Source organism: Bubalus bubalis, chromosome 11, assembly GCF_019923935.1.
Source record: "Bubalus bubalis isolate 160015118507 breed Murrah chromosome 11, NDDB_SH_1, whole genome shotgun sequence".
Lineage (NCBI taxonomy): Eukaryota > Metazoa > Chordata > Mammalia > Artiodactyla > Bovidae > Bubalus > Bubalus bubalis.
Window position 1 is genome coordinate 13602603 of NC_059167.1, and position 27662 is coordinate 13630264.

The 27662-nt window shown below is 45.6% G+C and overlaps 1 protein-coding gene and 1 long non-coding RNA gene across 2 annotated transcripts in view; both read right to left on the reverse strand.

Moving 5' to 3' along the window:
* NRXN3 (neurexin 3) overlaps positions 1–27662 on the reverse strand; it is a 1822863-nt gene that overhangs the window by 1521511 nt on the left and 273690 nt on the right. The window lies entirely within an intron of this gene.
* Positions 76–27531, reverse strand: LOC123327962. Its single transcript, XR_006542605.2, has 3 exons — positions 27226–27531; positions 3177–3263; positions 76–251 (listed from the first exon to the last, which is right to left on the reverse strand). It is a non-coding gene; the product is annotated as an uncharacterized LOC123327962 (long non-coding RNA).

The window sequence follows — 27662 nt, forward strand, 5'->3', positions numbered from 1 at the left end:
GAACCTAAAGCAAGGTGGTAACAGCATCCCACACACACATACACATATACATGCAATACCCATGCCCAAATGTGATTTTTTTCCTTTTTAATGTTTATTTTCCATTACAAAAGTAATAAAATCTCACTCAAGACAATGCGAAAATACGGAAACACAGAAAACTAAACTGTCCACAACTCCATCACCCAAGCACAGTCTTCATTAACGTTCTGAGGGATTTTCTTTCAGTCTTTGTTTTCATCCATTTTTAGCTTTAAAAAAAAAAAAATGATTCCTGATGAGCTTTCCAAAATTCCTCAGGCATTCACCTCTGGGACCTTCTGTCAAGATTCTGATTGACGCAAACTCAAGAGTTTTAAGAGGCTGGATGGTAAATTGATTGGCTGGATAACTATCCAGTGGCCTGTTAGGTCATGGAGAAGGACAACAGTGGGAGAAAAGGAGCACTAAACTCTGAGTCGGGACGTGTTCATTCCAGCCCCATTTCCACCACTATTGACTGTAGGACCAGGGGTATGTTCTGTGTTCCTTTTTGGCCTTATTTGCATCATCCATATTAAGAAATATAAGGAAGAATTCATTAGGAGACCTTGTATTTCTTATATTTTCTGAGAAAATCACTTCCTCTATCTATATATGAGTATTTTCATCTGCACAATGGGAATATCAATAGCTGTGCTCCAAAACGTCTCACAGCTATTGTGAGGGTCAAATTAAATGGTGCATAAAAATGGCTTTGCTAACTGAAGAACCATAAAAAAGGAAAGCTATCGTTATGATTTTTAAAGAGAAAAATAGCTGAGCCACATATCTTGTGAAAATACAAGGATAGTGAGATGAGGTGATCCAGGAAAGAAACAGAGAGAGAGGTGCTATCTCTGCAATTCAGACAAGAAATTTGGAAAAATAGAGGGGGAGCAGAGAGAGCAAGGAATGAAAGAATACAAAAGACAGTGACTTCCTTTTAGCCCACTTTGTCTAAAAAGGCACCAGCTGCTCACCCTGTAAGAAGCCAGGTAGGAGATACCAATGTGGAGGGTGTGATCTGAGTTTGGTTCTGCACCTTAGCAGGAACTTAGAGGAAGTTGAAGGACCTCTATTTCATCTCAGTGGAAACCTTCCCAAAGGGTGACATTCTCCAGCCTGCAAAATGGAGTCAGCTTTATGCTTTTACATCATGAAGGGACGGAGGAGAGAATAAAGAGAGGACAGCATTGAACCACGTAAAACACAGATGAGACCTACCCATCAGAGTGTGTGTATATTAGTTGCTCAGTTGTATCAGATTCTCTGCAACCCCACGAACTGTAGCCCACCAGGCTCCTCGGTCCATGGAATTCTCTGGCATGAACACTGGAGTGGGGAGCCATTCCCTTCTCCAGGACACATCAATTTGGGGGATCCCCAGGAGCAAAGCTGCCAGACCGTAGAATCAGTGACAGTGAGCCACCTTCTGGTGGGCTTAGATATTGCACAATTTCCTGAGTCCATGAATTCTAACTTTAGTCCCTGTTTAGAGCTTGGAGCCTCTTAACCACTCTTAGCGACCCCATGGACTGCAGCCTACCAGGCTCCTCCATCCATGGGATTTTCCAGGCAAGAGTACTGGAGTGGGGTGCCATTGCCTTCAGTCCATGGGGTCGCTAAGAGTCGGACATGACTGAGCGACTTCACTTTCACTTTTCACTTTCATGCATTGGAGGAAGAAATGGCAACCCACTCCAGTGTTCTTGCCTGGAGAATCCCAGGGACAGCGGGGCCTAGTGGGCTGCCGTCTGTGGGGTCGCACAGCGTCAGACACGACTGAAGCAACTTAGCAGCAGCAGCAGCAGCAGAGCTTGGAGAATCCCAGGGACGGTGGAGCCTGATGGGCTGCCGTCATGGGGCCGCACAGAGTCGGACACTACTGAAGCGACTTAGCAGCAGAGCTTATAAGGTATCTTACCTTATTGGTTCCATGGAATCTCCAATACCAAAAGCAGGCCAGGGAAAACTACTACAATGATGAAACATGTCTTTAGCTGCTCCCACTTTCTTATTCAATTTGTTTTCTCCAGGTCTTCCCTTCTACCCTCATTTGCCACCAGAGCCCAGTGCTCTTAATTCATATATTTGTATTCATGCCTATTAAATCAGTTTCCCCACCAATATTTCTATTTGAAAGAAGACCTAAGGGAAGGGGCATAACATCCACCTTATACATGCATTCAAATGGGTGTTGGGCCTCGACTGTGTGCAAGATACGATCCCATTTCCAAAATCTCATCATCTCTTGGGGAAAGTAAAAAAATGTACTAAAATTACTACCCTATCATAGTTAAAGGAAACAATCAGATGAATAGTAAAGACAACAGAGTCTCTAGGAATTCTGGAAGCAAAAAAGGCACTTATGATTGGGGTAATTAAAGATGGCGGTATGTCTGTTGCGGAGGACAGGCAGTAGGGTGTGCGGGCTTCTGTGATTGTGGCACGTGGGCTCGGGAGTTGTGGCTCTAGCGTGTGGGCTCAGTAGCCCACGCTCTTCAACAAGAGAAGCCACTACAATGAGAAGCCTGCACACCACAACGAAGAGTGGCCCCTGCTCACCACAAGCAGAGGAAGCCCACACGTAGCATCGAAGACCCAGCATGGCCAAAACAAACAAACAAAAAAGGAGGTGGTGTTTGACCTGATATTTGAAGATTTTAACAGGAGAATGGAGAAGAAGGTATACCTGAAAGGGACATAGCACACAAGTATAGAACGGGGAAAAGTTAAGACTCACTCATGGGGTACTTTGACCACAGCATGTCAGAGAATAATGACAACTAATGTTTACGTGACTTTAGAAAGCCTCTTTTAAGAAATTTTATCTTCTCAACCATCTCCTAAGGCTGGTATTACTATTGAGCCCATTTTCCAGATTGAGAAACTGAGTTTAGAAGAGATTAAACTATTTGTTTTATGAAAATTCTATAGCTAGAGAGAGAACCTACACCCAAAGATTCAATATCCATCTCCCAGCCCATAGCAAATATGATTAACTAAAAAAGGGAGAATGCAACCATTCTGCAAAGGGCATGAAATACCAAGCTAGAATATCAGGCTAATGGTGAGGTTTCAGGCCCTGTGGCAGTAGAATAGAGCTTCCCTGAGGGGCTGGTGGAGGTAACAAGATATGATCTTCTTTGTCTTACCTCTTTCCAGAAAGAGGCTGACTCCTCACTGGTCATTTTCTTTCTTCTTCTTAGAGACACACCCTGAGCTATATGACTACACAGGAGCTGGCAAAAAAACAAAGAAAACTTATTTCTTTGTTTTGCCAGTGAACTTATCAGTTTGTTTGATTTCCTGTTTGCTGCTTTGTATTTTATTAGGCCTTAGGGTGCCTCAGTAAATTAAGATGATATAGTAGAAATGTATGATTAAAAGACTGAGCAACAATAATAACAGCATAATCATACTGTTCATTCATATCCTACTCAGCATCTGTTATATCATTTACTCACACAAAATCAGCAGCACTGCAAAACAGGAAAGACAGAATGTAGCAATCCAGATTTACCAGCAGGAAAGCTGAAACAGAAAGGCTAGGTGGTTTGCCTGGGGCCACACAGCAAGTTATTAGAACTTTACTCAGATCCTGCAATTCCCAAGCCAGCCTGCTCTTCACAGTAGTTCAGTCTCTGAGCTCAGGCAGGCTATGGAGATGAGTAGTACCATGTGGTACCATCTGCTTCTGCCTCCCAGGAGCTGTGATTTCAGCACCATGGACAGAGGCTCCCAGGCCGGAAGCTATTCTTTAATGGCATACAATGCTCGTTTCCAAAGTTCACAAACTGAATTCTGGAATGTTGAACTATGTCATGCACCACAGGAATATTGCATGGGTGCCTCAAAGTGATGGCAATAATAATCACTTAGAAACAAGTCAGAGTCTGTAACAGAGATCTTTAAAGGCTTACCTAGGTTGAAGCAAATGCAATCTTTAAACAGAGCAGCTACTCATTCCTCATAAAGCCTGAAATTAATTAATAATCAGTAACATTTACCCTAGTATCCAAATACCAAACTGCCTCCAATTAAGTAACTTTATTTTCCCTCCTCACAACCCAAACTATCAAATGTGAAAATAATAGCAATAACAATAATGTCTAAAGAGTTATTTTTTTATGTCAGTGCATGGGCTAGGCACCTAAATACTATGTCACCATTTGATCCTTTTAGTGGTATGAAAGAAACATATCTAGGATATAGAGGCTGTAAGGAAAGTATTTGGGAAAATAAAGATGCTAGATTGAAAGACAGACCAAGTCTGGAGTCACACAGTCCTGCTTCAAGTCCCAGATCTGCCTTTCACTAGCTGTGTGATCTTGGACACTTGTTTCACTGTCCTGAGTCTAAGCCTCTGCCTATGTAAAATTACAGAATCATACTCTCTTCATAGGGTCTCTTTATGTGCATAAATAATGTGCATAAAGCCCAGAGCACTAAGTTGGGCATATAGTAACTATTCAACAGACACTATTGTAGAAGTTCTCTCCCTCTTTCTATCTTGTATGTGTACCTTTGGTTTATCTTTAGACTCCTCTTCCCAGGGATTACCTCCAACTCCTTGAATTGATATCAAGATAAAAATAAAATTTGGGAAAGGGGAGAGAGTATGTTAAATGAAATTCAGCTCACAGATCTGAAGAGAGTAGGACTTGTATTGAGTTAAAAAATGATAATGCCTCTAATGGGAGTCTCTGAGGGTATAAGGAAGGGAAAGACAGTGGGTGCAATGTGTATGATGGTTATAAGTCAGTTATATATACACTGTCAAACCTACGGTGTCTGACCACAGACTAGCAATGGAAACAGAGACTATAACAAAGCTATAAGCCAGTGAACATCATTCCTGCCTTTGCCTCCCACTCATATCATTTTCAATGTAACTTCACAACCTAAGCAGGGAAGGGGCTAAAAGTGAGGACTTCTTTTTTTTTTTTTTTTTTGCCAGAACCATAGGCACAACTTCCAACATTCACCCATATCTGCAAACCTCAACTCATCTTCACCTACCCTTCCTAATATAAGCTTTAGAATCTACTGTCCTATTGAGAAGAAGAGATTCCTCCAAACAAAACTGATGCAAGAAGGAAATGTCTCTGGAGAAATGGAATCTAAACGAGCTTAGCTGTTGCATCCATTCTTTCCACCACCACTCACTGATCATCACAAGAAATAGTTAAAAGTCTCCCCACACATCAAGAAATTTGCAACTAGTGAGGGACATGCCACTAGAGCCTGGTGAATGCTTTAATAAAAATGTTCCCATGGCACTGTGCATGATGATGGGGAAGTCTAATGCCAACCAGCCCCATCCAGGAATAGTTCTTGACCCATTGCATATATAGATAGCACAGCTATCTATATAGAACCACTGAAGTTCCTCTGTACCCTTCTGAAACTCTACTTGTCCAGGGTGATCAGGATCTCTACCTCTTCTCACACCCCAGGCCCTCTGACTACACTCCGATTCAAAACACAACATATGTTTATGTCTGAAAGGAAACCTAGATATCATCTTGCCTGACCTTTTCATTTTACAAACTGAATTCCAGAGAGGGAATAACTTCTCCTAGGTTGCAAAGCTGGTGGATCAAGAACTAGGACACAGGTCTCCCAATAACCATGCAGGAGACTATGGTAAGTTTCAAGTGTTTTCGTATCTCATATGTGGTTCTTCGACCTCCTTGGTGAACTTAGAGTTCTGTCTCCTTTGTAAACCCATGTCCCCACAAGTCCCTCCACTGCTCTGCAAAGGTGAACAAGATGACCAGGAGTGTTAGGTGGCTGAGACTCAGCTCTGGGTTTTAATTCAAGGAGTACTGAGAAAATTTCCTCTGTCTGTACTCTAACGCTGCTGCTGCTGCTGCTAAGCTGCTTCAGTCGTGTCCGACTCTGTGCGACCCCATGGACTGCAGCCTACCAGGCTCCTCCGTCCATGGGATTTTCCAGACAAGAGTACTGGAGTGGGGTGCCATTGCCTTCTCCTGTAACTGCATAGTGATACACTAATTCAAACTTACTGCTATGGGGGAAAAACACCATTTAATGAGACATGAAGACAAAACACAAACTTGACTAAGGAGACACACCAACCTGCAGTGTATTACATATCTTAGGTAGTCTTTTTTCTTCATTGGAATATAATTGCTTTACAATGTTGTGTTAGTTTCTGCTGCACAACAACGTGAATCAGCTATATGCATACAAATATCCCCTCCCTCGAGCCTCCCTCCTACCACCCCCCCATCACACCCTCTAGGTCATCACAGAGCACCGAGCTGACCTCCCTGCGCGTTATAGCAGGTTCCTACTAGTTATGTACTTTACACGTGGTAGTGTATGTAGCCTTTATCAAAGCCTCCTGAAACAATAATGGGCATCAGATCCATAAGCAGTAGGACAGAGGGGAAACCTCTTGGGTCTAGCACTACACTGCTGGTCAGATTCTATGCAAACTCCTCCATCCCTTATTGCTGAATGACTGGGAGAAAACCCGTTCCCTGGAACTGCATATTCTGTTCTCTGTTGGCAACTGGGAATGACAGTTTTGCTCTTCTTGATTAATCCTTACATTTGGGCTCTTCATAAGCTATATTTGCCCCCAGGGCCCCTAGGGAAGCAGCATGGTGGGGCATAGAGTGCTGACTGGCACAGGAGTCAGGCATCCTGGGTAGGAAGGAGGTTTCTCAGCTATGTAACCTACAGCAGGTAGAACTCCCTAGGTCAGCATTTCCTCATCAGTTTACCAATCTGATTGGATTGTTGTAAGAATCAAATAATATATTTGAGTAAAGGAACTGGCTTATATTGAAAAGTGAAAGTCGTGTCTGACTCTTGGTGACCCCATGGACTGTACAGTCCATGGAATTCTCCAGGCCAGAATACTGGAGTGGGTAGCCATTCCTCTCTCCAGGGGATCTTCCCAACCCAGGGATCGAAGCCAGGCCTCCCAAATTTCAGGCAGATTCTTTACCAGCTGAGCCACAAGGGAAGCCCAAGAATACTGGAGTGGGTAGCCTATCCTTTATCCAAGGGATCTTCCCAACCTAGGAATCGAACTGGGGTCTCCTGCATTGCAGGTGGATTCTTTACCAACTGAGCTATCAGAGAAGCCCCGGCTTATATTGGAGTTAATAAATATTGGTTTACTGGCATCTGAATATTCATTTCCTCTGTTCAAATCCCTAGCTTCCCCTTTGCAAAAAGAACATCTTCCTATTCTCCAGAAAATAATGTGACAGGACTACTCAATTTTTCTGAGATAAAGGTATGATTTACAACAGAAGCATAACTTTAATAGCAGAATTAATCATGTGTGGGTGAGAGGAAGGAAATAAATGATGACTAAGTGCCTACTATGTACCAGGCATCTGAAGCACACTATTTAACATAATCTTGTGTTCCTCCTGGGAGGGTATCTGTTACTCTTCCATTGTACAGATGTGGATTGGCAAGGTTAGATAAACTCAGACCAGCATAGATATTAAGCATCAGAGTTAAGAAGTGAACCTATCTGTGAGACTCCAAAGCCGTTTTTCTTTCCATTTACACAACACTCTTAGCTGAGGAGCAGAATGATCCACTGAAACTCTTAAGGAGAGAGCACGCCAACATAAACCATGCTAAATGGGTTGACTCTCCCTGCGTCCTCCTGACCCAGTGATCTTCCTTTCGTTGGAATTTTAGATGCTCAGGTGATGGATTTATGCCAGTGACCACCAGAGGGGGATAACAGCTGGCAAAGTGCAGGCTGCATGTGCGTGCATGCATTGAAAAGCATACACACACACACATTTCTCTAGTAGCCTATCCAAACAATAACAGAGGAGTAAGGCACACAGAGAGTCCTTTTAAAACAAAGACCCTTGAATATTTACTCAGTATTGACCTTCCAACTATGGCGATGCCTGCGCTTAACCACACAGGGCCTGGTGCAGAAGTAACAAAACTTGGACTGTGGGAAATAGAAGCAAGAGGAATCAGGGGTCATAAACAACAGTCTGGAAGGAAGGGTCCAGATTCCCCACACTGGTATTTTTATGCGTTCCTCCTGCTCTCCCAGGCCCACCAGCCTGTTATTAGTTTTCGGGAGCTGCTATAACAAATTATCACAAACTGCGTGGCTTGAAACAACAGAAATTTATTTTCTTACAATTCTAGAGGACACAAGTCTGAAATCAAGGTGTTGGCAGAGCTACTGCCTCTGGAGGCTCTCAGGGAGGATCCTTCCTTGTCTCTTTCAGCTTCTGGTGGCTGTCAGAATTTCTTGGATTCATTGGCTTGTGACCACATCACTGAGATCTCTACCCCCATCTTCATCCCAATTTCCTTCCTGTCTGAAAAATCTCCCCTGTGTGCCTCTTATGAGGACACTTGTCACTGGGTTTAGGGCTCATCTGATCATCTCTTCATCTCAAGATCCTTAGCTTAATCACACCTGCAATGACCAATTACCAAATAAGGTAATATTCATAGGTTTCAAAAATTAGAATGCACCATATCTTTTGGGAAATCACCATCAAACCCACTAACGAGCCAAACCAAACAAATCCAAAGACACAGAACCACGTGGATTGTGTGATGCCATATTGTGTGAGACACACAGATGGGAAGATAGCCCTTGACCCAAAGAAGGGAGAGGATGTGAGAAACAGCACTCCCAAACACAGAAGGCAAGGTTCACTCTGCCCGGGGAAGACAGCGGGAAAGCTTCTTGGAGGGGAAGCATTTGAACTGGGCCTTGAAGGGTGGGTTTTGATAAGGAGTAGTAGGAAAGGAAAGAGAAGGAAATTCTGATGGAAGAAACAGCAAGAGCAAAGATAAACAGGTTACCAAGGAGTCCTGGGGGTAGAAAACAGGGAGAAGAATGGATGAGAAGAGGGAAAATATATCTAGGTGGGAGACTAAAGGTAGAAGCACCTCACCCAGGGCCCCAGGGTGAAGCAAAGAGAAAGCAGAAGAGCAACCACAGTAGGGGGCTGATTCCACTTCACTGCCCGCTCCGACCTGCTTCCCTGTTTCTGTGGAGGACCCTTGCTCTCTTAACTCCCCGCTCCAGTGGTCTAAAAGAATAGCTATTCTGCCTGTCCAAGCTACTCCTGAAGCATAAGCCCTGCCCTGGGTAGTTCTGCACACACCACCACCCCGCCCCCTTCTGCCCCTTGGGGATGCAAACAGTTCTGTAGAGAGGCACAGCCTCAAGGATGGGAGCCGGAACACTGAAGTCAGACAGAGAGACAGACTGTCAAGCATGCAATGCCCTGCAGAAAACGCAGCAGCTCCAGCCGATCCCAATGCCTCAGGACACAGACAGTTGGACCTAGTTAATTGAAATAGAGGCTTCGGGCAATAGGATTTATCCAAACAGCAAGAAAATAGCAAGACGATGCTGGCAGCATGCAAATAGTTGAGGTGGGAGTCCTTGAAGACCATCATTCAGATGGGGCGGTCCAGGGACCGACAGCTGTCACTCCCGCAGCAGCACCCCCACTCTAACCCCTTCCTCACATCCTCGGGGCTCTCTTCTCCCCATCCCATGCCTCCTGGACAAGCCCGATTTGCTCTAATAAAAGTGGCCTCAGCCCCAGGGAGACTGGGGGAAGAACACAGTTGATTTCACCTCTTTAACCCTGAAACTAGGAAAACAGCAAATGCTGACTGTCTTCCCAAGGGAAAATCCCAGAGCTTTATCTCATGCATTGCACGACCTCTAGGAACCCCTGCCTAAGTGAGATAAACCCCCTGTGCCCAAGAGGAAACCTACTTATCTCCCAACAAAGCATTTTCATAAATTACTTTTTTTTTTTTTGGTTCTCAGGGAAGGGAGTATTTTAAAAAATAATAACTCCAATAACAGTAATAATCATCATCAACTGATGCCTACACCCTGGCCAAGACTTCAGGGAAAGAGGTATGGGGGCCTGCAGGGCAGGATCGTGCTGGGACGTGGGCAACTCACGTGCCGGGGCTGGGCAGCTCCCCCAAGGGTCCTCAGCCCTGCATCTGGTTTAAGAGATACGGCCGCCACCTCTCTTCATACAGAATAAACAAATGATTAACTGTCTCATTAGCGACTGTGCGGGAAGACACATGACACACGTCCCGGGGGGTGGTGCAGCCAAGAGATTTATGTTATTTAACAACAAAAGCAAAACAAACATGGCCTTCCCACCCGCTGCCTGCCTGCATGGGGCCTCTCGTGCTAGAGCAGGGCAGTGGCACCTGGCCAGGACAAGTATTCCGGCCGGAAGGAGGGAGCAGGTGCTGGACCACCTTCCTGGCCTTTTCAGGGCTGGGGTTAGGATAGGAGGACGGGTGAGGGCAGGGGTTGGAATGGAAGAAGAGAGAGGGAAAGAGGCTGCCCAGAAATGCAACACAGGTTACTCAGGAGCTGTGTGTGGGTGTTCACCTCCTGGGAAAGAAAACACAACTAGAAGTCAAGAGACCCGAATTCCAGCCAGAGCTCTGGCCCTAGCAACATACGTGACAAGTTTGGCAAATTCTGCCTCAGCGACCACATCTGTAAAATGAGCAGATGAGTGTTTTAAGTACCATGAGAATGCATGTTGTCGTTATTGCCGCCTTTTCATCACACAGTATAGCTGTGATGAGAAACCAAACTCTGAATCCAGACTCTCTGGGGTCGAATCTCAGCTCTACTGTAATACCTACTAGTTACATGAGCACGGACAATTAATTCCTTCTTGTGGGCTGTAGAGTGGGTATGCCCATTACATTTACCTCTTGGGATTACAAAAAAGGTAATTCCTCAAGAGCACTCTACAATGCCTGGCAGAGAGGGGAAGGCCTTCAAAGTATGGCAGATGTGACCATATTTATCCTTCTTCTTCACCAGGGCTGTCATTTGGAACAATCTAGAATTACACTTCCAAGAATTCCAGTTGTAAATTCAACCTCTAAGCTTTTCTCTATTTTTCCTTCCTATCCTAAAGAAAGCATTCCAACTTTTCCCAAGGACATGAGTCCTTCTTCCCTCTGCCGGGATTTTAATCCAAGATGATCCAGTCCTTTCCCTGTCTTCAGATCCTTTTACTCTACTGGGTCCGCTCTTCCTAAAAATATGCTCAAGCCTCACGCGTTCTGCAAACAACCCTCCATCAGTCTTGGCTCTCCACAAGCCAGCATCCCTCCTCTTGCTTTTCCCTCTGAAGACAGTAATGTGCATTCCTTGCCTCTCTCTTACAACTTTCATCCGCTCTCCTGGTTCCCACACCCCATCACTTTGCTGGTGACAGAAGGTTCCAAACATGTCCAGCTTGTCAAGCTTATCCCAGGACCTCTCTCCAGGCTTCAGCTGGAGTTCTCAGTGAGAAAGAGCTTTCTAAAAATAGATCTGTTTGCAGAATTTATCCTCTGCATATTCTCTAGGCTTCAAACCTGTGCTCTCCTACTTACCTCCCCATTACAATTTTTCAGTGGCTTCTCATTGGTTACATTGTACTCGAAAGTCACCTGGGGAACTTACTAAAATGCATATTCCTGGTCTTCACACTAAACAATTTATGATACTTATTCTCAGTAAGTCTAAGAGACTGTATTTTTAACAAGCACCCTAGAGGATTTCAATACCAATTCTCCACAAATGACACTTCCAGAAACTCTGAATGGAAACCACAGCTGGTTGTTAACAACGCGGACTTTGAAATCAAGCTACCTGCGGGTTGAATACCGACTCTTCCAGAGTCACCCATGCCTACCAGCTCGAGGCCTTTCTCTCTGTGCCTCGGTTTCTTCATCTAATGTGTAAGGGTGGTAACATCAATACCACCCACGTGTCCGATGCTTATCACACGTCAGGCACCATGCGGCATGTGTTAAATGCATACATTCTTGTGATCATCATAACAAGCATATGAAGTGGATGCTGCTGTTAAGTCCATCTCCCAAATGAGAAAACTGAGGCAAGGAGAGAAGAAGGAATGTGCCTAAGGCTGCGGAGCTAACAAGTGGCAGAGTTGGGTTTTGCATTTAGGCAGTACTCTTGTCTGGAAAATCCCATGGACAGAGGAGCCTGGTAGGTTGCAGGGGTCGTGAAGAGTCAGAAAGAACTGAGCAACTTCACTTTCAATTTTCACTTTCATGCATTGAAGAAGGAAATGGCAACCCACTCCAGTGACTTGCCTGGAGAATCCCAGGGACGGCAGAGCCTGGTGGGCTGCCGTCTATGGGGTCTCACAGAGTCTGACATGACTGAAGCAACTTAGCAGCAGCAGTTTGGATCCAGAATCTTTACCTATAGCCTTCATGCAGGAGGTTTTCCTGGAGATCACAGGACACAACCTTGTGGAAACATTTAGCACAATGCCCTGCACACAGTAAGAGCTCAACAAATGGCAGCCCTTGTTCCCATGGCTGGGACCACCACGGTCGTTACTGAGTCAGCTCTGCACACTCCAATTTCAAAGGCAACAGAGTGTTACAGTTAAGTGGACTAGCAACCTGCCTTGTGCAATACAGTGGTTTCTAGCCAATGTGCCTATGTAAATGTACAGATGATCAAAATTAAAGACGCTGTAAGATTCAGATCCTCAGTCACACCAGGCACATTGACAGCCATATGTGGTTAGTGACTCCTTCAATGAAGTGCAGATTTAGAACATCTCCATCATTAAAGAACGTTCTAACGATAGCAGTGCAGTCCAGGGGGTCGCAAAAGAGTTGGATGTGACTGTGCGACTGAACTGAGTGATAACACTGCTCTAGATGCAGATTGCTGGGTGAAAAACTTGACTCTCACAGCTGAGGTTTCTCTGGAAAGGTAACTCACCTGAGCCTCAGTTTCCTCATCTGTAAAACAAGGGCAATAATGGCACCCACCTCATATGAATGCTTTGATTAATAGATGAGTTAATGTAACTAATGTATTTAAATATGGGCTTCCCAAGTGGTGCTAGTGGTAAAGAATCCACCTGCCAGTGTAGGAGACATAAGAGACACGAGTCTCTTTCTGATCCCTGGGTCAGAAAGATCCCGTGGAGGAGGGCATGGCAGCCAACTCCACTATTCTTGACTGGAGAATCCCCATGGACAGAGGAGCCTGACAGGCTACCATCCTCAGGGTGGCAAAGAGTCAGACACAATTGAAGTGATTTAGCATGCCCGCACTTAAAATATAATTAATACAATAGGTAACATATACGCGTTTGTGTATTGGTATGCGGGTAGTGGTATCGTTACTAACATTATCATTTAGAGTTGAGCCATTGGCATGACAAACCATGACCTTGGAATCTTTGTATTCTGCCTCTGCCTGAGAGGCCCTTCTTTCCCTCCGTCTACTTTCCACTCACCTGACAAACTCCTACACTTCCTCCAAAACCCAGTTAACTTGTTGCATTCCCCCAAAGCTACCTCACTTCTGGAACAACCCATCACTTCTCAATCCTGCCAAGTCTGGAGACACCCCTGCTGCTTCTCCACTCCAAGACCCTGACTTCCAATTGCTCTAGGTTCTTCCTCCGGACATCTCCTTTGAAATGTCTTCTAAGATTCACAGTACTCTTTGGAAATGAGAACAAGCCTTGCAAACCCTCTTATGATAAAATGTATTCAGAAAGAGAAGCAAATGTGATCTTGTGCCTTAGGCACCGTGTCCATCACAAACCCCTGGGCTCCTGCGTGCATGACCTTTGCAAAGTCACATTGGCTGAAATGCCTCTGTATTGTTCTTTGCTCGGCAATAAATCATGCCGGATAGAGATGAACATTATTCCTTGAGTAATTTCTCAAACAGCTGAGCTGGGAAGACCAGGAGTTTTGACTGGGAGGGGGATAAAAGGTGAGCACTACAGCTGGTTCTCACAGAATATCTGCTGCTCTCTGTGCATCCTAAAGAAATAGTGGCCATTTCCAAAAGAAGAAACTTGCCAAACTTTAGAAAATGAAAGATTTGATGTGAGGATAGTGACAAAGTGCTGGGGAGACAGAACATCACTACTTACTGGTTGTGTAACCTTGGCCACAGCCCTGAAGGCTTTCTGAGACTCGGTTTCCCCACATGTGATATGGAGGCAACAGTCTGCCTTGTAGAAGGGGGTGAGTAATAATGTACATGCACACTTCTCTAGAGCTTCCTTGGTGGCTCAGATGGTAAAAAAAATCTGCCTGAAATGCAGGAGGCCCAGGTTAGATCCTAAGGTAGGGAGGATGCCCTGGAGAAGGGAATGGCTACCCACTCCAGTATTCTTGCCTAGACAATTTCATGGACAGAGGAGCCTGCTGGACTACTGTCCTTGGGGTCACAGAGTTGCTGCTGCTAAGTCGCTTCAGTTGTGTCTGACTCTGTGCGACCCCATAGACTGCAGCCCACCAGGCTTCCCCGTCCCTGGGACTCTCCAGGCAAGAACACTGGAGTGGGTTGCCATTTCCTTCTCCAATGCATGAAAGTGAAAAGTGAAAGTGAAGTCGCTCAGTCGTGTCCAACTCTAGCAACCCCACGGACTGCAGCCTACCAGGCTCCTCCGTCCATGGGATTTTCCAGGCAAAAGTACTGGAGTGGGGTGCCATTGCCTTCTCCCACAAAGAGTTGGACATGAGTAAAAAACTAACATTTTAACTTTTCACTTCTCAATTCTCATAAGACCTGTCATGTGGTAGATTTTCCATCAGCAACAGCTAGTGCTATTACCAGGTTCTATCAAAACTTTCCTTCCAAAAAAAAAAAATCATATAACATTTTAAAAGAATCAAGAAAGGGGAGACCAAATAGAAAAGCATTCCCGTGATATTAAGACTGAGATTTACCAGGCCACAAGTAAGCAAACATGTGTCTCCAAAGTAACTGTAACTCAGTCAGATTGCACACATCTCTGTTTACAAAGGCCATGTAATAATACGTGCAGTTTTACAAAATCCATATGGGAGAATAAGTCAAGTTTCCATAGAAGGGGTATGGAGACGACTAGAAATAGCTGGCTGTTTAGCTAGCTGCAGATTCCTCTCTGTTGGTTATTACCAAACAACAAACACGCCCAGGTCTCTTTTATTCAACCCCAGTTTCTTCTCTTCTCACCACTTGGCCTCCTCTTGGTCACAGCTGCTTCTTGATGGCAGCAGGCTCCACACTCTCCATCACGTGGGAGCTGCTCTCACCCTGGCCACCAGCGATCTCCTTTTTACTTATGGCTGTCCTCACATCCCAACCACTGAACAACTCTCTTGGTTCAAGGACTCGGTGACAAGCAAAATCCTAGGAATGACCTTCAACTCTGTCTTCCCTCGCCTTCGAGTGCAGGCAGAACCCGCGAACAGGATGCACTGTCAGTATCATGACATATATACTAGACGATGTTATGGGTTGAATTGTGTCGCCCTGAAATGCATATGATGCAGATCTAACCCCCAGTATCTCAGAAAGTGATCTCATTTGGAAGGGGATATGGCACATATAGTTAGCTACGATGAGATCTTAAGAGTGGGCCCCAATCCAGGATGATTCGCATCCTTATAAAAAGGGCACGTCTGGACACAGGCATGCATGCAGGGAGAAAACCATGTGAACATGAGGATGTCAGCTGTAAACCAAGGAGAGAGGCCTGGAGCAGACCCTTCCCTTCTAGCCCACAGAAGGAATCAACCTGACCAGATTTCAGGTCAGACTTCAGACTTGATTTCAGACTTCTGGCCTCCAGAAATGTGAGATAATAAAAGTCTATTGTTTAAGCCGATGGTGACTGCAGCCATGAAATTAAAAGACGCTTACTCCTTGGAAGGAAAGTTATGACCAACCTAGATAGCATATTGAAAAGCAGAGACATTACTTTGCCAACCAATGTCCATCTAGTCAAGGCTATGGTTTTTCCAGGGGTCATGTATGGATGGGAGAGTTGGACTGTGAAGAAAGCTGAGTGCTGAAGAACTGATGGTTTTGAACTGTGGTGTTGGAGAAGACTCTTGAGAGTTCCTTGGACTGCAAGGAGATCCAACCAGTCCATTCTGAAGGAGATCAGCCCTGGGATTTCTTTGGAGGGAATGATGCTAAAGCTGAAACTCAGTACTTTGGCCACCTCATGCGAAGAGCTGACTGATTGGAAAAGACTCTGATGCTGGGAGGGATTGGGGGCAGGAGGAGAAGGGGACGACAGAGGATGAGATGGCTAGATGGCATCACCGACTCGATGGACATGAGTTTGAGTGAACTCTGGGAGGTGGTGATGGACAGGGAGGCCTAGCGTGCTGCAACTGATGGGGTGGCAAAGAGTTGGACACGACTGAGCAAGTGATCTGATCTGATTGTTTAAGCCACCCAGTTGGTGGTACATTGTTATAACAGTCCATGCAAATTAAAACATGTGGCAAAAGGAGATTATACAGGTGGGCCCAATTTCATCACATGAGCCCTTTAAAAGCAGAGTTTCTCCAACTGGTAATAAACAGGAAGTCACAGATTTATAGCCAAGGTTGGATTTCAGGCCCCATTTCTGGCCTGGTAGATGGGGTAGATCCATGACAAAGAATGTGAACAGCCTTTAGGAGACAAGAATGGCCCTGGGATGACAGTAGGCAAAGAAATGGGCACTTCAGTCCTACAACTGTGAGGAATTAACTGTGGTCAACAATGGCCCTCAGGTTGGATATATAGGTTATTCTCAGAATCTGCAGATAAGAGCCCATCAACCAACACCCTGATTTCAGCCTTGTGAGACCCTTCGCAGAGGACCCATCCAAACCTACCACACTTCTGACCTATACAACTCTGAGCTAGTAATGGATGCTGCTTTAGGTCACTAAGTTTATTCATTTGTTACAGCAGCAATGAAAGACTAATTCAGATTCCAACCCTCAGATCCTTTTCTTACAGAATAATGTGAATTCCAGACTCTAAGACTCAATTAAGTCTTCTGCACTCCTTGCTTCAGTTTGCCCCTCTGCTCAGATGTTCCTGGTTCCAACAATTAAGGCACTGCTCATCAAAGTCAGGAAGTGACAAGAGACTTGGGGTTGAAGGTAGTTATGAGCTTCTCTGAATTTCTCTCTTTATCCTAGGGTACAAGAGCTTTCCTGGGCTCCAAATCTGCCTGCTTCCCTCTGGTCCTCCCACCTCCTTGTGAACAAGCTCGCCATCTTCAGCTCCTCCCACAAAATGAGGTTTTCATCACTTCCGGGGTCGCAGAGTCAGAAGCACTTATTGCACCCAATGCCACACAACTCAGTACCTCACAGAGGCATATCTCAATGGTGAGTCATAGGACAACAAGTTGCAAAGTCCCTTCAGAAAAATGGAGACAGCACTGTGAATACACGTGGAGGAGAGAAGACCTGAAACATGTCAAAAAAAAAAAAAAAAAAGAAGACCTTGACTGCAGCTTCTGAAGATGGGTCTAGAAAACCAAGCACACACCTCAGAGCAGCCTTGCTGATGAGCTGCTAGAATTGCTGTCTGGAAATTCCGCCGGAGAGTCGATCTGAACTGGGGTTCTCAGTAGGCAGACGTTAGGATGTAACTTCCCAAAACAAACTCCTTTTCTATACTACTACTTCTTCCCCAGCCTCCAAACTCAACTCTCCTCCTGGAGGTCTCATGAGCGCCCCCAACTCAACACATCCAAAGTGCATGCCTCAGGTCTTCCCCCCCACCAATAACCTTCTCTGAACACCCACGGTAGAATCAGGGCAGCAGAGAAAATGTAGCCTTGGGTTCAAATCCCAATTTTCCCCCTCACTGGATGACTGACTTCTGAGCCTTAGTTTCTTCATCTGCAAAGTGGACATAATAATAACATTGATCCCCAAGACATATTCTGAGGAAAGAACTTCAGTTCAGTTCAGTTCAGTCACTCAATCGTGTCCGACTCTTTGCGACCCCATGAATCCCAGCACGCCAGGCCTCCCTGTCCATCACCAACTCCCAGAGTTCACTCAGACTCACATCCATCGAGTCAGTGATGCCATCCAGCCATCTCATCCTCTGTCGTCCCCTTCTCCTCCTGCCCCCAATCCCTCCCAGCATCAGAGTCTTTTCCAATGAGTCAACTCTTCGCATGAGGTGGCCAAAATACTGGAGTTTCAGCTTTAGCATCATTCCTTCCAAAGAAATCCCAGGGCTGATCTCCTTCAGAATGGATTGGTTGGATCTCCTTGCAGTCCAAGGGACTCTCAAGAGTCTTCTCCAACACCACAGTTCAAAAGCATCAATTCTTTGGCGCTCAGCCTTCTTCACAGTCCAACTCTCACATCCATACATAACCACAGGAAAAACCATAGCCTTGACTAGACGGACCTTTGTTGGCAAAGTAATGTCTCTGCTTTTGAACTTAAAGCTATGTAAAGCAGAAAAATCCATGTGAAGCATGTAACTCAATAACTGCCTACAAAATGTATGCTGTAAGTAAACTCACACATTGCTGCTATTATTATTATTCTCATTATCTTTCTAATGTACAAAATAAAGTCAACCAGATAATCCCTAAAACCCATTTCAACTCTTGAGTCCATAAGATCTACACTTCAATTTTTTTCAGATCATTCTCCCCTGCTTACCATACAAAACACAAACACACCTCATATATACATTTGCCTTCCCCTTTGTTTCTCTTTACACATGATGGTTCCTCACCCACGTGATTTACATTTCTGCCTAAAATCGTATCTATTTTCCAAGGTTCAACTAAAGGGTTGAATCCAAATTAAAGGATTCCAATCATCATTGGAACCTTTCTTTATCCCTCAGCTAGAAGTAATCTCATTCACCCTGAACCGCTGATGTAGAACCTTTAGGGAACATCAACTTGCTATGGTATGGGTTTTGAGGGAATTAACCTTCCATGCCCATTAGATTTAAACTTCTTGAGGTCAAAATTCTGAAAGAGATGGGAATATCAGACCACCTGACCTGCCTCTAAAGAAACCTGTATGCAGATCAGGAAGCAACAGTTAAAACTGGACATGGAACAACAGATTGGTTCCAAAAGGAGTGCATCAGGCTGTATATTGTCACACTGCTTATTTAACTTATATGCAGAGTACATCATGAGAAATGCTGGACTGGATGAAGCACATGCTGGAATCAAGATTGCCAGGAGAAATATCAAAACCCTCAGATATGCAGATGACACCACCGTTATGGCAGAAAGTGAAAAAGAATGAAACAGCCTCTTGATGAAAGTGAAAGAGGAGAGTGAAAAAGTTGGCTTAAAGCTCAACATTCAGAAAACTAAGATTATGGCATCCGGTCCCATCACTTCATAGCAAATAGATGGGGAAACAGTGTCAGACTTTATTTTTCTGGGCTCCAAAATCACTGCAGATAGTGATTGCAGCCATGAAATTAAGATGCTTACTCCTTGGAAGGAAAGTTATGACCAACCTAGACAGCACATTACAAAGTAGAGAAATTACTTTGTCAACAAAGGTCCGTCTAGTCAAGGCTATGGTTTTTCCAGGGGTCATGTATGGATGTGAGAGTTGGACTGTGAAGAAAGCTGAGCACCAAAGAATGGACGTTTTTGAACTGTGGAGAAGGCTCTTGAGAGTCCCTTGGACTGCAAGGAGATCCAACCAGTCCATCCTAAAGATAATCAGTCCTGGGTGTTCATTGGAAGGACTGATGTTGAAGCTCAAACTCCAATACTCTGTCCACCTGATACAAAAAGCTAACTCATTGGAAAAGACCCTGATGCTGGGAAAGATTGAAGGCGGGAGGAGAAGGGGACGACAGAGGATGAGATGGTTGGATGGCATCACCGACTCAGTGGACATGAGTTTGGGTAAATTCCGGGAGTTGGTGATGGACAGGGAGGCCTGGCATGCTGCGGTTCATGGGGTCAACTGAGCGACTGAACTGAACTGAAACTGAACTGAGATCAAGTACTGAGTCCAATTCACCTTAATTTTCCCTTAAGATCAGTCAAATTCCCTGGACCCAGGAGGAACCTATACACATCATTTGAATGAATGACTAACCAAATGAGTGCAACTCCTCTGGACCCTCTGGGTTCCTGGGGGAAATGCACATGCTGCCTTGCAGGTCTGTTTCAGAGGCTTCTGTGTTCTAAATACATCAAGTCTGGACTTATGGTAGATTTCAGTCACCCACTTAAAAATAACAATTTATTTAGTATGAGTTCGCTAAAAATTTTAAAACTTTTTTAAAAATTCAGTAAAGAAAGAAGTTGACCACAACAGCTGGGGATGAAGCAGATCTTAATAACAGTGAACCTACAATTCCCAAAATTCTTGTCAGTGAACACAAACTCTGAGTGCCCAGAAGGAAAACAATAACAGCAAAATCCACTCCCTAAAGTTGCAATCTGTCTTTACAAGGTCAGTACCAAGTGAGTACAACCTTCGGCTGTCTGGTCAAGGTTGGGGGAGTCGGATTTATTTGTTTAGGGTCCCACATGGTTTAGTAGAGAATTGTTTCCATCACAGTGTGTGTATGCCTCTGAACAAGAGCTATTCAGGGCAGAGGAATGAAAGCCTTCCCTCTGGTGTGGTGGGAAAAACTGCACATTCGCTGAGTTGGAGACCACTCGTCACGAGGATGGGTCCTACCCGGCCCTGCTGTTTTGGGCTGCAGATCTGAAGAAATAAAATGAGTGAAGCATGGTGCTCTGACAAGAGCACTGGACTAGGAGTCCTGAGACTATGGGTGATGGCTCTGCCCCTAGGTATGTGATTTTATGAAAATTACTGGACTTCTATGAGTCTCCTTTTTCCACCTGTAAAACAGAGGGTTTGGGCTCGGTTGGTGGAACCACTTGGCAATGGTATGCTACAGCATACTTCTAAAAGCACCAATACCCAGGCTCATTCCCAGAGAGGGAGCAGTCTGTACAGGATGAGACCCAGGTACCTGTGATTTTAAAGTTGAGAACCCCTGGGCTACACCACTATCCATTTCAGGTCACACTCTTTGATTCTATAGGAATCTTTCTAGAAACCAGTAAGCCAGCTTCCCTTTTCATCATATGGGATCAATCTGAGAGAAGAATCTGGCAGAGTGATCTCTTTGAGTGAAAAGACTGCCAATGTATTTTCCATCTCACAGTTGTCTAAAAACCTATAATCTTTGCAATAAGGCATCTTCGGGGGTTGGTTCCATGCCTCTGTCCATGGCCATCCCAACCACACAGAGACCTTACCAAAATAGGGTTTAGGGGGCTTCCCTTCCCCAGTGGCTCAGTGGTAAAGAGCCTGCCTGCCAATGCAGAAGACCTGGGTTCGATCCCTAATCCAAGAAGATCCCACATGCCATAGAGCAACCAAGACCGGGCGCCACAACTACTGAACCTGTGCTCTAGAGCCCAGGAGCCACAACCACTAAGCCACGGGCCCAAGTACTGAGGCCTGTGTGCCTAGAACCCTACTCCCCAACAAGACACGCCCCTGCAGTGAGAAGCCCGTACACAACCGGAGAGCAGCCTCCACGGGTGGCACCTAGAGAAAGCCCGTGCAGCAGTGAAGACCCAGCACACTTATGAACAAGTAATAAGCTTCTAAGTTTTAATAGGGTTTAGCCAAGAGAATGGGGTAGGAGTTGGCACCAATGAATGGAAATCACCCTGAGTGTCTGCCTCAGGCCAAAGGCATATGCTAATCGTATTGGGTGGCCATCTGAGTGAGAATCTATTTTTCAATGTTCTTTCCCTACAATTCCATATTCCAGAGATACAATATCCAGTTGAACTTCTTTATGGTGTGAACTCATCACAGTTCAGTTCAGTCACTCAGGCATGTCTGACTCTTTCTGACCCCATGGACTGCAGCACGCCAGGCTTACCTGTCCATCACCAGCTCCCAGAGTTTACTCAAACTCATGTCCATTGAGTCAGTGATGCCATCCAACCATCTCATCCTGTCATCCCCTTCTCCTCCCGCCTTCAATCTTTCCCAGCATCAGGGTCTTTTCCAATGAGTCACTTCTTCGCATCTGGTGGCCAAAGTATTGGAGTTTCAGCTTCAGCATCAGTCCTTCCAATGAAGGACTGATCTCCTTTAGGATGGACTGGTTGGATCTCCTTGCAGTCCCAGGGACTCTCAAGAGTCCTCTCCAACACCACAGTTCAAAAGCATCAATTTTCCAGTGCTCAGCTTTCTGTATGATCCAATTCTCACATCCCTACATGACTACTGGAAAAACCATAGCTTTGAACTCATCACACTGATTAGCAAATTGTGGTGGTCAAGATAGGATTTATATCCCCACCACAAGGAAGAAAACTAAGGCTCTAGCAACAGCAGAACACACTTTAGTAGTAGTTAATCAGGGTGGAGTTGGGTTTGGTCTTGAGCCTGGAGCCAGGGTTCAGGACAGGATTAGGGAGGAGGGTAATATCATAGATAATTTTATGTGACAACTTGACTGAGTCATATGCTATCCAGACAACTGCTCAAACATTATTCAGTGTACTTCTGTAAGGGTGACTTTGGATGAGATTAACAATTAAATCACTGGACTAAGTGAAGCAAATTGCCTTCCCTCATGTAGGTGGGCCTCACCCCATCAGCTGAAGATCTGAATAGAATGAAAAGGCAGACCCTCCTCCAAGTAAAAGAGAATCCTTCCTTCCTGCGGTCATAGAACTAGGGCATCAGCTCTTTGCCTATCTTCAGACTCTTCAATGAAGTAGCAGCTTTCCATCAGGTATCAAGCGTGTGGGCCTTTCAGACCAGAACTATACCATCAGTCTCCTGGGTTTCAGAAGGCATTCAGGCTGGAACCTCACCACCAGTTCTCCTGGGTCCCCAGCTCACCACTCACCCTGCAGACCTTGGGACCTGCCAGTCTCCATCATCACACAAGTCACTTCCTTAAAACACGTGTCTGTTGCTCTTTCATCCATCCTGCTGGTTCTCTTCCTTTGAAAGAGGCTGACTAACGCAGTCGGAATAGGGTAGGGCATAGAGTTGGAGTTACAGTTTGGTATAGGGTTAGGGTGGGATTCTAGTTAGGATTGGAGGTAAATCTGGGAAGAGGGCTGGGGTTGGCATTGGCCTAGGCTGTGGAGTAGGATTGTTTAGGGAACAGAGATTGATGAGGGAGACAAAATAGCGAACATCTTTTCCTAATGTTATTATTGCCAAAATGACCTTTGAAAAGTGATCAGAAACTGAGTATCAAGTGACTATAAAGTACCAAGTGTTACTACTGAGTCTCTTACTTGCCTGCTGATAACTATGTGGGCAATAATGGGCTTTCCCACGTGACACAGTGGTTTAAAAATCCGCCTGCAAGGCAAGAGGCATGGGTTGAATCCCTGGGTCGGGAAGATCCCCTAGAGTAGGAAATGGCAACCCACTCCAGTATTCTTCCCTGGAGAATTCCATGGACAGAGGAGCCTGTGAGAGCTACAGTCCACGGGGTCAGAAAGAGTCAGACACGACTGAGTGACTGATCACAAATGGCCAAAATTGCTCTTAAAGCTCAACTGTGTTTTTGTGTGTGTTTTTTTAACTCTTATCTCATTTCATCCTCTAAACAACCCCCTCTAAGAGCTATCACACCATACTTTTAGCAGGGCAAGAGACTGAGGGCCCATAAAGACAAGGAAACTCCTAAGTAGAGGATGTGATGTTTGAACTTAACTCTTTCTGACTCCAAAACCAATTTGTCCCAAAGCTCCAGCTGGGGTGGTAACAAACTGGTAACACCCCTGTCCCCCCAGGGGATAAGAAACCAGACAGGATGGGTCCCTTCCTCAGTGGGGGGTCAGGAAATTCCTCTGGCTAGTGGGGAGTGGTAGGATGAGAAGGCTGTATTACCTTTCTTTCAGGGTAGCCCTGACAGCTATGCTTTCAGCCTGGACTCTGATTTATAAGCCCCTTCCCTGAACAAGGCTGGAGGCACACTTCCTTCCAGGGGGACTGTCCCTGCCTCAACCTCAGCAACACGCAGCCTCCCTTGTCTATCTTCCACTCGGTGACAACGTCGATGAGTTATTGCCCTCCTCCAGAGCAGCCCCTTTTGGGACCTACCCAGAGATGCAATTTGTTTTTTATTTTTCTCCTTTTTCAGAAGCCTCCTTCCAGAGACACATAAATGCTGGATTCATTATATCACTCTCAGGTAGAGGCCAGTGTTAACGAGGCTTCGATCGATCTCTTAAATAAAGCTGGCAAAATATTGCACTTACTGTGGGCTTTCTGTTCCCTAATGTAGTCAGACTGGCTTTTCCTCCTGGCCCCGCCTGCTTGGCCAAGGAACCCAGCATTTTCTCCCCACCGTGGTTTGGCTCATGACAGACAGACTTAGAATTTGAACAGGTCCTTTGATCAGCAGATTTTTAACTCTCACTAGGGAAAGGGCAGGTTGCTCAATTTCTATTTTCCTGCTGGGGAAGTTGAAAAAAAATAAAAGTGAGATAATTTAAATCAGGTGAATCCAGAGAAAAATCACTGCAGCTCTGATATTTGGACAACTCTTCTCCCTTGTGGAGGCCCTTCAGCCTCCCTACAAGACCCCTGGGGGTGTCTCACCTTGCCCTTGACCCTTCTGCTTCTCCCTCCCCACCTCAATCCTTTTTCCTCACTGGCACTTTTTAAAAATCATTTTCTCCTCCTGAGGTAGTTAGGTAGCTCTGAGGTCCTGCAAAAGGCATCAGACTTGAGGGCTAGAAAATTGTGGTTCAAATTCCAGCACTGCTCCTAGCTGCTTAGACAAGATTTCCAACCTCTCAACTTCAGCTCATGGGCTTCAGTCACAAAGTCCCTAATTCTGGAAGAAGCCAAATGGATGTGCCTGGAACAACCACAGACCTGCAGTATCTTTGGGGGACCGGTGTTTGGGACACCCTAACAGGGACCCCAAAGCCCTCCTCCAAGACCTGCCCAGTCCCTGTTTCAATTTCCTTTCTGCTTCCTCTCCAGCCTGGCCTTTAAAGTGACATTTAACTTGAGGAAGTGATAGGAAGTAGGCCCACGGGGCAAGTGACCCCAGCGGCCTTTACCCTCTGATGTCACTTCCTGGAAAAGCACAGCAAGTGCCACTTCTGGGACTGCCAGGAATCAGGTTCCCAGGCCACTCACATGGTTATTTATAACTTCTTGGGCCTTGACTGAGGTCCAAATGTTACATTCGCAGCTAATTTTCTATTAATTAGGTGCTGCAGTTCCTCAGCTAAAAGAATAATGAGACAGACAGGAGTCCTGAAGTTCAAAAATACCATGGACTGTGGTGCAAAGAGAAGCTGGGTGGAGGAGAGGGGCAGGGAGCCAGCCTGGGAAACGGGGGGAGGGGGAGACAAGCGACTCGGCTGAGGGCTGCTTCCGCAGTCGTGAAGCTGTTACTTGTTGGCCTTATTGAGCCTGTAGTAGACATTGGGCTGAGAATGCTTCTAACACTTACTTCTCAGGGTCGGAAGAGAATGCAGGAATGTGGCGGGTCTAGCCAAGGAGTAGAATGGGGGCTCTTCGCCCTCTGAGCCAGTGGTTCTCTGTGCCGGTCTCTGGACCTGTGTACCAGCCTCACCTTGTTCTGCCTGATCACGTGGGGTGAAATCTGGGAATCTGCCTTTTAACACCTCCACCCCTGGTCATCCCTAGGGATATGAGAATCAGGGAAACATCATCCCAAGGTTTCTGGGATTTCTGGGCCATGAGGAGTCAAAGGGCCTTGGCTAACATTTGTAAACATTTGTTTATAAATTTGGTAACTTTACCAAGTACCTTCCACGTACTCCCCTTTCTCTTTAGTTCTTACAGCCCTATAAGAAGTGGAGGCCACTATTATCCTCTAAATGAGACAGCTGAGATGTTCAAAAATCAAGTGGCTTGGCTCAAAGATCTAGGAAGTGGTGGGAGCAGGCGGGCTCATTCTCGGCACACTGGATACCGTGTTTATTTGCTAAAGACATTAAAGCCATCTTCCACTTTCACCAAATCAACCCAATGAGACTCCTGAAAAACCCCTGAGTCTTCTCTTCAGCTGGAGAGGATCAGATAAGACGGAGGTATAGGACAGTGATCAAATGAGTGATCAGCTTATATATGACCAGATTCCAGAGCATTAAGAATGCAGCTATGGCATTTGAGTGTCTCTTTCCAAATCTAGACCCCACTCCACTTTCCACTCTAGAAACTTTGGGCCAGACAGTTTATTTCTGGTGCCTCCATTTCCCCACTGTAATACTGATGATAACAGCCATGAGCACTGCACTGGTGTGCCTGGGAGGATGCAGGGAGCACAAGACTTTGGATCACCCACAGATTCTAGGCTTATCGACTGAGTCAACTTCAGTGATTCAAACCCCACCATCTCTGGATGTTTCATCCTGCTTCTCCCCGGGGGTAACACCTGAATCATCACACAGATACCCTGCTTTTGCTCTGGGGATGTCTCAGATTATGAAGACTGATGCCTTGATAAATGTTTCATAGGACATTTCCTCTCACACTGTGAATGTTCTTCCATAAATAATTAAACTAAACTGGTTACTGAAAGAAACGATCAAAACCCACCGTGGGAGGACAGTAGGGGCTTTGTCCCGACAGTCTGTCCAGCCACTTACTGATTCCCTCTGGGGCGCAGGGGGATAAAGAGAGGAGCACAGACCCCACTGTGAAGAGCCTTCACACTGGAGATGTAAAGGGAAAGGGTCCAAGGGTCAACACGGGGCTCAAATTGAGACAGACATGAAGACTAACAGGCAAGAAGACAGCTAGACAGACTTCCTTTGAGAGCGGCCCCTGCAGGACCGATGCAATGCCCATGTGGGAGCAAAGCAACGAGGTGGTGGCTTGGCTAGGTCAAAGGTCTAGGAAGCGGTAGAAGCAGGAGACAAACGCAGAAGATACAACGTAGGAGACCAAAGCACCGTGCAGCACAGGGGACTTCCCTGGAAGATAGGCCTCCACCTGCCAACGCAAGGGACAACAGGTTTGCTCCCTGGTCGGGCAAGATTCCACATGCAGTGGAGCAACTCAGCCCATGTACCACAACTACTGAGCCTGCAAGCCGTAAGTACTGAGCCTGTGTGCTGCCACTACGGAAGCCCACACGGGCCACACACCGCAACTACTGAAGCCCGCGCACTAGAGTCTGTGCTCAGCAGCAAGAGAAGCCAACGCAATGAGAAGCCGGCAACAAAGAGTAGCTCCCACTCGCTGCAACCAGAGAAAGCCCACGCGGAGCAATGCTATAGCACAGAATCCCCTCACCCAAATAGGGGCCTTTAGTTCTGTTCAAGAACCCTCATTTCTTGGACATTTCTCTCCTGAGCCCAGACCACTACTCACCTTTCCTGGAATTCACTGATACGCTGAATCCCTTGCAGAAGTTTTTGCATATGCTTGTCTATGTATCCATGCCCCTGGGGGAGGCGAGGGGGGTGGTAATATTTCCTTAAGCAGAAAGCCTTCCTCTAACTGCTAACATACCTTTTTCTCCAACAATAATGCAATGAAACCATGCTCACGGGCCCTAACTGGACTGTTCTAATGAAGTGGCCATTAAAGGACATTTAAGAATAAACGCGCTCTTCTTAGGGTCTAGCTCAGAGAATCAAGAGTCGAGGCAGGGAGCTAACAAAAGGTCTTGGCAAACCTATAAATGCTTGCACCAGGAGATAGGAATCAGCTGTTGCTTGTGAGCAGTTTGTTGGCCTTTAGTCTTAATTTACAAACTCCTTCCCTTCCTCCAACTCCCTGCACCATCCACTGTATGGATAAACTCT